This window comes from Cotesia glomerata, linkage group LG8 (assembly GCF_020080835.1).
Source record: "Cotesia glomerata isolate CgM1 linkage group LG8, MPM_Cglom_v2.3, whole genome shotgun sequence".
NCBI lineage: Eukaryota > Metazoa > Arthropoda > Insecta > Hymenoptera > Braconidae > Cotesia > Cotesia glomerata.
The window spans coordinates 19,204,183-19,219,225 of record NC_058165.1 but is presented as its reverse complement, the minus strand read 5'-3'; the positions used below and the strand labels follow the sequence as shown (position 1 = coordinate 19,219,225).

The 15,043-nt window shown below is 28.4% G+C and overlaps 1 long non-coding RNA gene across 1 annotated transcript; it reads right to left on the bottom strand.

The window, feature by feature from the left end:
• Nucleotides 1-11,836: 11,836 nt before the first annotated feature.
• Nucleotides 11,837-12,729, bottom strand: LOC123270659. The gene is made up of 3 exons (XR_006510661.1): nt 12,665-12,729; nt 12,461-12,587; nt 11,837-12,020 (listed from the first exon to the last, which is right to left on the bottom strand). It is a non-coding gene; the product is annotated as an uncharacterized LOC123270659 (long non-coding RNA).
• Between the last annotated feature and the right edge of the window lie 2,314 nt (nt 12,730-15,043).

Below are 15,043 nucleotides of genomic sequence, written 5' to 3'. Positions count from 1 at the left end.
AGCGTTATTCCCATAATATTATAGGAACCATTCCTATATTATAATAGGAACCATTCCTTCAACAATATAGGGACCATTATTCCCTCATAATATTATAGGAACCATTCCCATAATATATTGAAGCTATTCCATTATTGTATAGGAATGTTTCCAATAAACTATGGGTATGGTTCCCATAATGAGCCTAGGATTGATACCTATAATGATCATTTTATTATAGGAACCATTCCCATAATTATTGGAAAGGTTCCTATAAATTTCTCTCCATGTATTGAAAACTCCTTCAAAAACTTTAAATAAAAAATATATAAAACCTAGGCACTAATTTTTATCTCTTTCTTTCTGATGATACTAAATTAAACTATAAAAATTCCTTTAAAAATAATAATATGCTAATCACAAAATTTTCCTTTCTCTCTCAATTATTTAAATGATAAATAACTATCGCTAAAAAATATCAAACCGAATTTACGATAAAGATATACCCAAAACTAAATTTTTCTTAGTCTCTTAATTATATTAATTTATTTTTGACATACAACCACATTGACGGGTACAAAACAAAATAAATAATTAAACAAATTTTGTTTATCGCTAAATTCTAATCTATTTATAACTACTTCGAAAACTTATCATAATAAATAAACTATTTTAGAAAAGGAAATGAAACATTAAAAAGGCACAAATTCAGATCTTGACCTTTCCAATGATACCAAATTTAACCATAAAAACCCATTTTATCATATAAATACACTGGCTACAAAATTCCGCTTTTTCTCTTCATAATATATATTATTATTGATATCGATAATTGATGGTACTTTTTTAAAAATGGTTAACATTTACCCGAGTATTTAATAAGATTATTTGAATTCTAAATACGTTAATTTAGACAGTTTTGAATAAATAAAAAGTGCAATTCATGGGCACAGTCGTCGGCGGGCTACAAAGAAGTCTTTGAATAGTAATGGGTCATACCATACTTAGCATTAGAAGCCCATTCACAAGTTTAATAGTTTCATAGTAAAAAAAAAAAAAAAAGAAACCAAACATAACGAAACCGATCGCGTAAAAAGACCAGATGAAAAGAACGTGACGTTACGAATCAATTTGTACGGGATTTGGAAGAGTGCCAAAACACGATGTCGCGGCCAAAAACCAATTTAAAACCCACCAATTTCCCGTTCGATCGATTCTGTGTGTATTACTTTGAATTAACTGTCTCATTGTTGGTTTAGATAAATTGAAATTTTTAAAATTAAACTTTCATACGTTAAAAATTCAACTACTGGCCATAATACAAGCGGTCAATACGCGGAAAAAAATTTACGATACAACTATCGTAATGCTGGACTATTATTGGATTAAAAGTAACTTTTAAATATTTTAGACGAAAATTTACTGCTTAGAAAATATTCTTTGCAATTTACTATTGTTATTTTATAAAAAGATTATTGTATTAAATTTAATTAGAAAAAATACGATGTTACTATCATAAATAGTAAGAGAATAAAAAATGAGTTGTAAAATTATTATTATTCTTGTATTACAATTTCAAAAATTTCCAGTGCTGCCTCTGTATCTTTACAATAGAAGTAACAAATTTAACGATAGTTGAATGAGCCTTTTTTCTGAAGTACGAAAAATTACTCACTAGCGGCGCTAGTGGTTCGGTAGGGACAAACATTGTCAAAGCTCCATTTAATCACATAGTAAAGTGGACATAAAAAACATGTTTTTGACCGAAGACGACGTTCCTGGAGCAAAATTAAAATTTGCAACTGTAAAAGACAATAATGTTGTCACATTAAAACGTTGGTTTGCGTGTCGTAACTTAAAAGTTACCGGAAAAAAAATGAATTAATTGACAGGTTAGTATACAAACTCTACACGGTGAGAAATTTCCATTATTTTTTATTCTGCATGGATTTTAGATATTACAATGGTGCATATTACTAGTGAACCTTATTGACTCAGAATAAAATTTTACAATGGCCCATAGTAATTTCCGAAACAAATGAAATCAGACATAGTAAATGGTAGAAATTTAAATGTACCATAGTAAAATGAAATATGCAATAATTTAAATTTCCGAATGTACTATAGCAAAAAAAATAAGAAAACGTTTGTAAAAAATAAAAAATTTTAGAGTAAAAATGTTTTAGCAATCAAAAAATAACAAATCAAACAAAATTTTTTTTATTTGAAATAATTTTTAAAAATATTTTTTTAAAATATTTTTTTTTTTATTTTTTTTTTTTAATTTTTAACAATGAACGTAGGATTTATTTTTGGCAGTTAATTTTATTATGAATAATTATAAACACAATATATAACTTTTAAATTATTTTTTATTATTATTAGAAGTGTCGGTTGCAGGTTAACCATCAAATGTTTGTTTTCATTTTAATTTTTCACGGTAAATTATTAAATATTTTATTATTTATGAATCTTACAAATTTCCATTAACTATTCATGTGTTGATGGATTTATAAACTAATATTTATTTAAAACTTAATGTTTATTGCAATTTTCATAACACCGTTAACCACTACTGATAGCGTCTGTAGACTTATGTTGACAAAACAAAGCAGGACGAAAAAATGAAAGAGCGCGCGTCGCGACTGACGCGCATACGTTTACTATGGGACATTTGAAAATTTCATAGTCACAATTTTAAATTTAAACCGAGTACACGTGACTAAATGTGAAACTTTTTTATAAATTTTTATTGTCGACTGAGCAACAGAAATTTTACTATGGAACTATAATGAAAAGTTTTAAGCACACTAACAGTTTTTGTTCTGTCAGTTTACGAAAATTTTTTATATATGTTTATGTAACAGTTGCATGGTGAAATTTACTATGGTCCCTAGTAAATATTGATTGGTACAATATGATATTCTTAAATTTTTATGGTAATATTTTGAATTGAGTCATTAAGGTTCAGTCTTATTATGTATGCATAGTAAATTTCTACAGAAATTTCTCACCGTGTAGTAAAAAACTAGCGGTAAATTCAAACTGTAACAAGAGAAATTGAAAATAATTATAAATTTAAGATTTATTTCAGAGTGAAATATGAATGAAATATAAATGGTAATAAATAAACGTTATTATATGTAATAAATGAATACGATTAAGTAACAGACAGAGGTTATATGTCATTTTAATTTATATCCAATAACTGCACTAATAGAAGGATTTGTGTCTAGTTAAAAATATTTTTAATATTTAATCGAATCATTTATTAGAGACCACTTTTAATCCTTAATGAATATTTCTTAGTATTTAAAAAGATTTATTAATATTCAATAAATGAACATCAGATTTATTAAATACAAACAAATCATTTTAAATACTAAGAAATATTTATTTAATACTAAAAGTGGTCTCTAATAAATGATTTGTTAACTATTAACAAATATTTTTTGGTACAAATAAATCCTTCTATCAGTGTGTGAAAAAAATTTGCTATTCATTTTTTATTCATTTAATTAATTTCAAAAATAATTTTGAAAACATGTAATTGATGATTCTAAGTAATTAGTTGATCAGTTATTTAGAACTTTATAATTTCGTAATCTTTTATTGGAATCTAACCTCGTCGATATGAGGTTTTACAAATGGTATAAAAAACAGATTTTCCTCTGGATAGCGATTATCCGACGTACACTTTGCAAAACTACAATGTTTTGTTGGCATAGTGGTTATTAAAAAAATGTTTTTGTGTTTAAATATTATTTTTAAATAATAAAATAATATAGCGTAAATAACACTGTCTTAAATGAAAATATTTTATGTCTGTCCCTACTACGAGTGCTGCCTCTCGTGGCACGTTCGCTGTACTACTCTCAGGAAAAAGGCTCATTGAAATATTTGTCAATTAGTGTGAGTGTTGGCCGTGCACAGCGCTAGACTCCGAGTTTATGTAAGCATGAAATAGCGCAGCGGGAAAGTCTCTGGCTGCTGACTAAGAATTCTGGGTTCGATTCCCGGTCGAAAATTCCGATTTGTTTTTTTGTTTACGGCAAAGCTATCAATGAGTCCAACGAAGGTTGGATTTGTAAAAATGCTTTTGTAAAAAGTAAGACTTACTTTACATTTGTAAAAATGCTTACCGTAAGATGGACGGTGTAGCTTAATGTATATAGAATAAGCGAAAGGAAATTTAGTATAAACCGGATAGCTCAAATGGTAGAGTAGCCGACATGTCTTCGGAAGGTACTGGGTTCGAATCCCAGTCCGAGCTATCTAATAATTTTTTCCCGCATATTCTATAAACTCACATTAAGATGATCCTCCACATTCCTTTCTCAATCCTTTCCTACCAATATCCTGTTACGTGAATGTGGAACGCTTCACGTAATAATTACCGTAACTCCTATTCTTTCCCGCTTCACAGCATTATTTATGTTTATAAAAGAAAAATATTTGTATAAAAAAAAAAATAAAAAAAAAACATCTTATTTGTGAAATAACTACTTCTATACTAAATAGAATTTCTACCCCCAGGGGATTTTATGAAAGTACAGTTTCTGAAGAACAGAAACGTACTACAGAAGTAGATTTACAAGCATGTTTGCACAACAATCACATGCTTGTAAAAGTGGACCATTTCGTGAACTCCGCTGTCCATCTTACGGCAACAAATGCTTGTTGCAAGACTTTGTAAAGTAAGACTTCTATTCTTCTCCCTCCCTAAAATTTATTTTAAAAAAACCGACTGTCTATTTTTACGATAGTTTAATTGTAAAGTTTACATGGAAAGAAATTTTCTTTAAAAATTACCGTTAAAATCACAGTTATCGTGGAACATTTGTAAATTTCTGATCTAATTACAATTCTTTCAATAATTATTCACAATTACAATGTAAAAAATCCAGAAAAGTACCATTAATTTTTACTGTAGTATACCGGTAAAAAATACTAAATGTAAAAAATTATATTAAAAGTTATTTTTACTGATTTAATCTTAAAAATTACAGTAAAATCAAAAGATTTTACTGAACTTCTACAAAATTTACCGGAGTCTCCGGTAAAAAAGAATCTAAGCAACGGTACTATCCACCGACTTTTCAGCGGCGCTGCAATCGCTGTAGACTTCTCAGCTGTTTACAAAATTTCACTTGTCAGTGATCAGTTGACACTGAATTACAATTAATTCTAACAAACATTTATGCAATTATCATTATAATAAAATTTTATGCAATTAGTTAACTATTAATTGTAAAGATGTACTTTAATGACATTCTTAATTATCTATAAATATTTTCTATCCCGAGGAAAAATATTTATATATATTTATATATAAATTGGTTATATATGATTATATATGAAAAATGGCCAAATATAATCATATCTAATCATATATAATTATATATAACAATATTTAATTATATATTTATTACATCTAATTAATTATTGGGTTAATTTTATGGATATAATATTTAATATAGTCCTACGCAATTCTCTGTAACCAATTATAATGCAAAAAAAATATCTGGTTATATATAATTATATATGGAATTATATAATCTTGCTTGGTTTTATATTGCTCCATATATAGTCATTTATAATTATATATGATTATATATGACCTTATATACAATTCCATATATAATCATGTATGGTTATATATAATTATATATGGAACTATATATAATCTTGCTTGGCTGTATATTGCTCCATATATAGTCATATATAATTATATATGATTATATATGACCTCATATACAATTCCATATATAATCATGTATGGTTATATATAATTATATATGGAACTATATAATCTTGCTTGGTTTTATATTGCTCCATATATAGTCATTTATAATTATATATGATTATATATGACCTCATATACAATTCCATATATAATCATGTATGATTATATATAACTATATATAATTATATATGGAACTATATAATCTTGCTTGGTTTTATATTGCTCCATATATAGTCATTTATAATTATATATGATTATATATGACCTCATATACAATTCCATATATAATCATGTATGATTATATATAACTATATATAATTATATATGGAACTATATAATCTTGCTTGGTTTTATATTGCTCCATATATAGTCATTTATAATTATATATGATTATATATGACCTCATATACAATTCCATATATAATCATGTATGATTATATATAATTATATATATTATATATGGAGCTATATAATCTTGCTTTTTGGTTTTTATATTGCTCCATATATAGTCATTTATAATTATATATGATTATATATGACCTTATATACAATTCCATATATAATCATGTATGGTTATATATAATTATATATGGAACTATATAATCTTGCTTGGTTTTATATTGCTCCATATATAGTCATATATAATTATATATGATAATATATAACCTAATATACAATTCGGTATATAATCATGTATGATTATATATAATTATATATAATTATATATATTTATATATAATTATATATGGAGCTATATATAATCCTGCATGGCTGTATATTGCTCCATATATAGTCATATATAATCTTATATACAATTCCATATATAATCATGTATAATTATATATGATTATATATAATTGTATATAATTATATATGTGATTCCATATATAATCATATATAGTCATATATGATTATATACAATTATATATGATTATATAGAAACATTTTTTCTCGGGATTATTCTATATATATAGATTGTAAAGTGAAATAACCTAAAAAAATAAATTAAATTAAAAAAATCAAATAAACATTTAATGTTGTTAAATTAAAATAAACTTTTTTTTAAACATAAAACCTAGAAAATTTATAATAATAACATTCCATTAATAACAATATGTCCAATAATAATTACTTTCCGAGCGGCAAGCTGCATTGAAAATTAAAAAAAATTTTTTTTACCGACCGGTATATTTTACTCTTACCTGAAAAAAGTATTTCTGTTAGTAAATGGTAAAACAGTACCTTAGCGTCCCACGATTACAATACAGTCCGGTAATTTTTCTCGTTAATTTAAGGGTAAATTTTGAAGAAAATTTTTTTCCGTGTAGTAACTGTTACCGAACAACCTCAAAGCCTCAGTAGCACTGCACCTAACAACCTTAGAAACGTCCCTAGCAACTGTTGCTAAGCAACTATTACCTAGCAACGCCCCTAAAAACTTTGGCAACGCCCCTAGAAACTGATGCTTGGCAATAATGATCTGACAAAGTACTTAGCAATAATTTTCTAGTAATTTTTACCTAGCAATTTTTACCAAACGCCCTTCAAAATGTCCCTAGCAACCGTTTACTAGAAACTGTTAATTAGCCCCCCCCCCTCTAGCAATAAATTTTCTAGCAACTGTTGTAGCAACGCCCCGTAGCAACTATTGCTTAGTAGCCTTAGCAACGGTAAACTTAAAAGAAATTATGTATTTTTTAATAACAAATTATCAATACCAAATAAATAACATATCAATTTACGAATTAAAAAAAAAAAAATGAAATGAAATAAATTTACTCTTGAGGCTTTAATTTGTCTGGATATTTAGCAAATGATAAATAATGACATACATGCATAAATAATAACTATTAATAAATCAAAAAGCGATCTGTCATGAAAGCATTGGTATCAATTGGGCATCAAATGTATGAATAAATGTGAATCAATAAACAACTTAAAGCTTAAATCAATCACAGTCATTTAAAAAGGTGAATTATTGAATATTTATTATAATTTATAATAATTTGAAGGATGCACTTTTTAATTATGAAAAATACTCCCGGGGCTAGCGGGCAGTCAGCCCGAACGGCATTCCATAACATGTTTTTCTAGTCCCGCATCGCGAATCCACGTCTGCTCTCTACTGAGATCGAGATGCGTATGCAAGAAGCGGAGAGAGTGTTTAATTTATTGCTCCCATACGCGACGTCCAATAAGGCAATATGCTGGCTCCTATAAAATTAAATCCAGTCAGCCGGGTGAAAGAGGCCCAAATATTTAGCTAAGATCCGTCCGATCCCTCAAAACCAGGTACTTAAAAATTCTCACGGAATAGTTTTTAACATTTGCAGATATTTAGGCCCCCGAAAAATGGCTATAATTCATTTTTCTGCTGAATCTTTGGTCACTTTACCTTCTTGTCGATCATCATTCTCACTTCTAGGCATCATTAGACGTCCGGTAAAAAATTATAAGCTTGAATTTAAGGTAATTTTTCAAGTACCGTAAAAAAAAGGCAATCAATATTTTTACTATTGGAGACTGGTGGGACGTTTGATTCTGGAATTCCATCAATTATATATAATTATGTGACTGAAACTTATAATATACATGGAGAGGAATTTACAGGAACCTTTCCAAAAATTATGGGAATGGTTCCTATAATAAAATGATCATTATAGGTATCAATCCTATGCTCACTATGGGAACCATACCCATAGTTTATTGGAAGCGTTCCTATACAATAATGGAATTGCTTCAATATATTATGGGAATGGTTCCTATAATATTATAGGAATGGTTCCTATAATATTATGGGAATGGCTCCTATAATATTATAGGAATGGTTCATATAATATTACAGGAATGGTTCCTATAATATTATGGGAATGGCTCCTATAATATTATAGGAATGGTTCATATAATATTACAGGAATGGTTCCTAGAATATTATAGGAATGGTTCCTATAATATTATGGGAATGGCTCCTATAATATTATAGGAATGGTTCATATAATATTACAGGAATGGTTCCTAGAATATTATAGGAATAGTTCCTATAATATTATAGGAATGGTTCATATAATATTATTGGAATAGTTCCTAGAATATTATAGGAATGGTTCCTATAATATTATAGGAATGGTTCCTACAATATTATAGGAATGGTTCATATAATATTACAGGAATGGTTCCTACAATATTATAGGAATGGTTCCTATAATATTATAGGAATGGTTCCTACAATATTATAGGAATGGTTCCTATAATATTATAGGAATGGTTCCTATAATATTATAGGAATGGTTCATATAATATTATAGGAATAGTTCCTAGAATATTATAGGAATGGTTCCTATAATATTATAGGAATGGTTTCTATACTATTAAAAGAATGGTTCCTATAATATTATGGGAATGACGCTCATAATAATAGAAAAATGTTTATGTTCATAATAATGAAGCAATCACTTCAAACATATAAAGTAATTATTATATATTTTCTTGGTAATAAAATTTTTTTTGTAAATAAAAATTGATTTTTTACTGGAGTGAAAAAATTTCTTTTTCATAATTTTTATTCACATGTGTACTTAATCTTAAATTGTTTATTCCAACTCAGTTATTATTGCGTTAGATAATATTGAAAAAAATATTGTAGCAATTCTAAAGTTTCTCTAATAAAAGAGATATTTTCTCAATATACAATTAGAAGAGCAAAGTAGATATGGAAATTTATTGTTTATTTTTACAATTTCATTTTATTTTTAGACCAAATTATTTATTGACGATACATACCTTGAATATTTATTAAATCCACCTTTTGGGTATGTAACTTTTATTGTTTATATGAACAATATTACTTATTTTACATATTGCAAATGATGTTATTGGGAAGCAAGTAAAATTATCTAAATTACTAATAATTTAAAATGCTTCAAAGTGGTCATCGAAGTCATAAATAACTTGAGTTGTAATGATAAATATCTCAATATTATTAGGCATCATCACTATAATATTATGGGAATGGTTCCCATAATATTATAGGAATGGTTCCTATATTATTATAGAAACTATTCCTATGTATTATGGGAACCATTCCTATATATTATGGGAATCATGCCGATATTTCAGTTATAATTATAGGTATCGTTCCTATAATTATAGGAACCATTCCCATAATTATAGTAACATTTCCCAAAAATTATGGATATAATTCCCATAATTTAAGTAATCGCTCCTAAAATGGTATAGGAAAACCTTTCATTAAAATTATAGGAATGATTTCCATATTTTTCTCTCCGTGTAGTAAAATTTATCTTATAATATAGAAGAATAACTAAGTAACAACATCCTTTTGTCAAAAACCTCGATTACTTTTTAAGTTTCTCGTAATTATCATTTGACTGAGTGCGACTAGTGGGACTAAGAAAAATCCTTCTCTCTTACCAAAGGTATACTTAAAGTCCAATTTCAGTTCGACCACTAAACTAAAAAAAAATACTTCCCTCGAAAATACAAAATCCGAACAAAAACAGTTTCAAAGAAAAATTAAAAAATCCAAGTAACCGATATGATTGTATATGATTTTCGGAAATTAAAAAAAATTTTGTTGTAAATTTAAAAATTAAAAAAAAAATGTTGGAACGTATTTAGTGTGCGTGGTTGCAAAATATTTTACTTTTAATGAAATTCGTAAAATCTATTTAGTAGGACTTTAAAAAAATTGAAATACACAATGACGCACACCAAGTACGTTCCAAAATTTTTTTCTTAATTTTTAAATTTACAACAAAATTTTTTTTAATTTCCGAAAATCTTATACAATCATATCGGTTACTTTGATTTTTTAATTTTTCTATTTTATATCTTTTTGTAAAGAAAAAAAAAAATTTTTTTTTTCTTAATAGTCTTATGAACGTGGACTTGGCGCGATATTTACAGTGAAACTGTTTTTGTTCGGATTTCAGTATTTTTTGTAATTATAATAAAAATTTGCAATTGGTACTAACTTAAATCTCAAGTTGGCTGCATTTTTTATAGCAAACTATCCCCTTGAAGCTACAGTTTATGTAAAAAGAATTCCAGCGCACCCTGGCGGGTGTAGATGCAAGCTGTGAAATTTATTTTTTTAACTGTAGTTTCCCATCTATTGGAGGATTACGATGCATTCTCGAATTACTTAGTCTGTGGCATGTCACTTTTTACATCGAAAAAAAGTCAGGATCGAAATTTTTGAGCTTGCTATAGTTTGTGCTGATAAAATTTAATAATTTCAAGTAAATTAATGGTTATAATTGAATATAATTAATTGATATCAGTAAAATAAAGTATGAATTACTGTTATAATATAAAATGTAGGAACAAGAAGTACCGTCGAATTAAATAAAAAATTTTGCAACCTCGAAATACCGTTCTGCTTACAGTAAACACACTCGGTAGTCTGGCGCTCCGTTTACAACGGATTTGAACGGAACTTGGCGCCAGATTCTACCGAATCTGTGGATTTATCCTACAAACATTCAATATTATGAAGAATTAGACTGATTACCTACGTAGAAACAATTAAAAAAATTTGTTTTTATTGTGACTGGTGGGACAGGCATTTGTGACTGGTGGGACAAGTACAAAATGTCTACATCAAGTTGTTTATTAAAAAGATTTTTTTATTATCTCAACCTCAGAAACATTATTGTTTATATATTTAACTATAAATTATTTAGGATAATTAAAAAACACAAATAAAGGATTTAGCATGCTGACAACACAATCTTGATAAACTTAGGTGTTAATTAATAACGAACATAATAAAATTTGTTCTTAAAACTATAATAATAAATATGTTAGTTGATAACAAACATAAAATGAATTTGTTGTTAAAACTATTGAAACAACATTTGACCCGGATAGAAGTTAGTACGGCTGAAAAGTTACTAGGAGAGAAAAATCGATTTTCTTATTGATTAAAAAAAATTTTCTTTACAAATTAGTAAAATATAAACTTTCAATAATAAATAAGGACTAAATTAGAATGAATTAGAGAAATTTTAAAATTTTGGTCATTTTCCTATTTCGCCTGGAAAACACCTTTAATATTTAATGGATAGGACAAAAATAAAAACTCAAGAATTTTTGGGTTTCAACTATTGGATTGTTCTAAACTTTATTTTCAATGTTTAATCATTCAATTTTGATAAACATTGATCATTTATTTTCCAAACTTGCCGATGTTTTTTAACACTTGCGGGGGAAATTCACAATATTTAGTTTGAGGCCCACAATAGCCATCGCAACAGTCGGAATTGGCAGTACACTACAAAAAAAAAATGAATTTAAATCAATAAATAATTAAGCGATTTATTTAATAAATTTTATATATAATTAGGACGTGATTTAACGAGTAATTAAAGACACTCAAGCTTCATAAGAACGTACAAAAAAAAATTTTCCATAAATACTCAATTAATAAAAGTTAACTCTTTGATAGCGAGAAGATTTAGCGGCCATGCGCCACCTGTCGGAATTTTCCAAAATTAACTTTTACAAAAAAGTGATCAATGTTCTTATTGACTTAAATAATAATCTAAAACAATTGTATCAAAAATATTTACCAAAAATTATTGATAGTTAATTTTGAAATTTCGTTGCAAAAAATGTAATTCAAATTTAAGCTAACCAAACTTGAAAATGCGTAATTAATGGGATCTAAATAGACGGATTAATGTATATAAGTATATTCACAAGAAAACTTACAGATCCCATCCATGTTTCGCAACCGGCAGCAGCCAACGCAACCAGAGCGAGTAAAAATAAGAACTGATATAGCCGGGGCATTTTTTTTTTATAATTGCTGATTGAATCTTAAACAAATAAATTAATTCTACAAAGCAAGTTTACATGAATAATTTTTTAATATAGCAAATAAGACCAAGTAAAATAATTTTGTTTAAAACTTACCAATTAAATGAAGTCGTATGACTTCTTTTTTCAATTGCGCGGCTTTTTATCTAGCTCAAACAACAATTAAAATAGTTACTTTGCATGACCCTCTTCTACTAGATAGCAGTATCAAGACAATTAAAGTTTTTATCATTCATAATTTTCCACGGCATGAATGGAAAATTTTTGAAAATTGGGAAGTTATTCGAAGAATTCGAGATATCTCAAAAAATTACGCGTGCCTAAAGGTAAAAGGGCGTATCTCAAGACATACGCCCTTTCAGCTTTAAAATAAGAACTACTTAAAGGTAAAAGGGCGCATGAAAAAATTGTAGTTTTGATACCAAATGTCAAATAATGTTTCACAAGACAAGTTATACTAAAATAACAGCCCTATATACAAAGTTTGATATAAGCAAATAGAAAATAAATCAATCAAAATCAAATTACGTAAAAATTAAGTAATAAAAAAAATCACAATAACCGATAACATTGAAATATTTTGAATTTCCCGCTTTAATCACCCTATTGAATATAACTACTGGCGCCGTTCACACAACAGCTGTTTCATCATGATCAACAATCCAGAATCCAAATTTTATAATAACTATTTCTTAAAATAAAAAGCGAGAAAATAATCACGCGTACTTTATTGTTTTTTCGATATATTTTCTTTTTTAACTTTCAAAAATTTTATAGTTGAGGTTTTACGCCGCTACTACCACAGAAAGTTTTTTTTTGTATATTTTTAAACTACGAATATGTTTTTTGGTAAACTGGCCGAAAAAAAATTAGGAAAACGGTTAACCCTGAAGGCCATCCCTGCAACTTCCCGCTAATTCCATACTTAGGCGCTTAAAATTGCACCAATGATGTTTTTGAGCTCTTCGAGCTTAAAAATACATTTTATGGGTTATTTTGAGCTCTCCGAGCTCAAAGAGATTGCTTTCCTATGCTTTTGAGCTCTTCGAGCTCAAAAGTCTGATAGAGATTTGATAAGACACTATTTTTTGAATTTTTAAACCGCAATAACTTTTGAATGAATAAACCGATTTTCACGCGGTTGGCAGCATTCGACGCAGTTTTTTAAGCCTCACAAAGAATCTTAAATTTTGAATTGATCGCGCAAGGAATTTCGGAGTTATTCCGAAAAAACACTTTTTTCGGTTTTCTTTCGTTCACGATATCTCTCGAACGAATCAACCGATTTTGACCGGACTGGTGGCGATCGACGTGGTTTTTTGAGGTAAAGAGCTAATCAGTTTTTGGAATTGAACCATCAAGCCGTTTAAAAGTTATTCCAAAAAAACCACATTTGAAAAAAAATTTTTTTTCAGTTTTTTGAAGATTTCTCAAAATCTATTGATCTGAATCGGTCCAAATAGTTTTCAAAATCTAAGTTTGGTCAAGCCCTTTCGAATGGCACCAACCACGATGAAATCGGTCAAGCCGTTCAAAAGTTATAAGCGGTTCACATACTTTCACACACACACACACACACACACACACACACACACACACACACACACACACACACACACACACACATACAGACACCGTGACAACCTCACGGGGATAGTCAGGGAAGCTTCCTGTGACCTTCAAACGTCGAGATCTGATGAAAACTCGATTTTTGCAAAACGGGGTGAAAACAATAACTTCCTGATTTTTGAAAATCTTCAATTTTCTTAGCGGGAAGTTAAAAATTATACGCCTTTACCCGACTAGAAATTTCAGTGAGGCAGTGATTTGGCGCAAGTAAGGCATGCCGAATTCCATACTTGCAGTAAGTGAGGCATCCAAACCAGGCCGAAGTTTGGGATATAACGCAGTTGCGAGGCTCAGCCTAACTTGGCTTCCTGATTAGGTTGCAGCTTGGAAACCAAATTCGCAACGAAGAATCCAAATCTAATTCTTTCATGATTTTTAGCTTTTTTATTATCAAGCGAAAATTAATAATAACAAATGCTTATTTTTAACTTCCCGCTACGAAAATCGAAGATTTTCAAAAATCGGGAAGTTATTGTTTTCACCCCGTTTTGCAAAAATCGAGGTTTCATCAGATCTCGACGTTTGAAGATCACAGGAAGCTTCCCTGACTATCCCCGCGAGGTTGTCACGGCGTCTGTATGTATGTGTGTGTGTGTGTGTGTGTGTGTGTGTGTGTGTGTGTGTGTGTGTGTGTGAAAGTATGTGAACCGCTTATAACTTTTGAACGGCTTGACCGATTTCATCGCGGTTGGTGCCATTCGAAAGGGCTTGACTAAACTTAGATTTTGAAAACTATTTGGACCGATTCAGATCAATAGATTTTGAGAAATCTTCAAAAAACTGAAAAAAAAAATTTTTTCAAATGTGGTTTTTTTGGAATAACTTTCAAACAGCTTAATAGTTCAA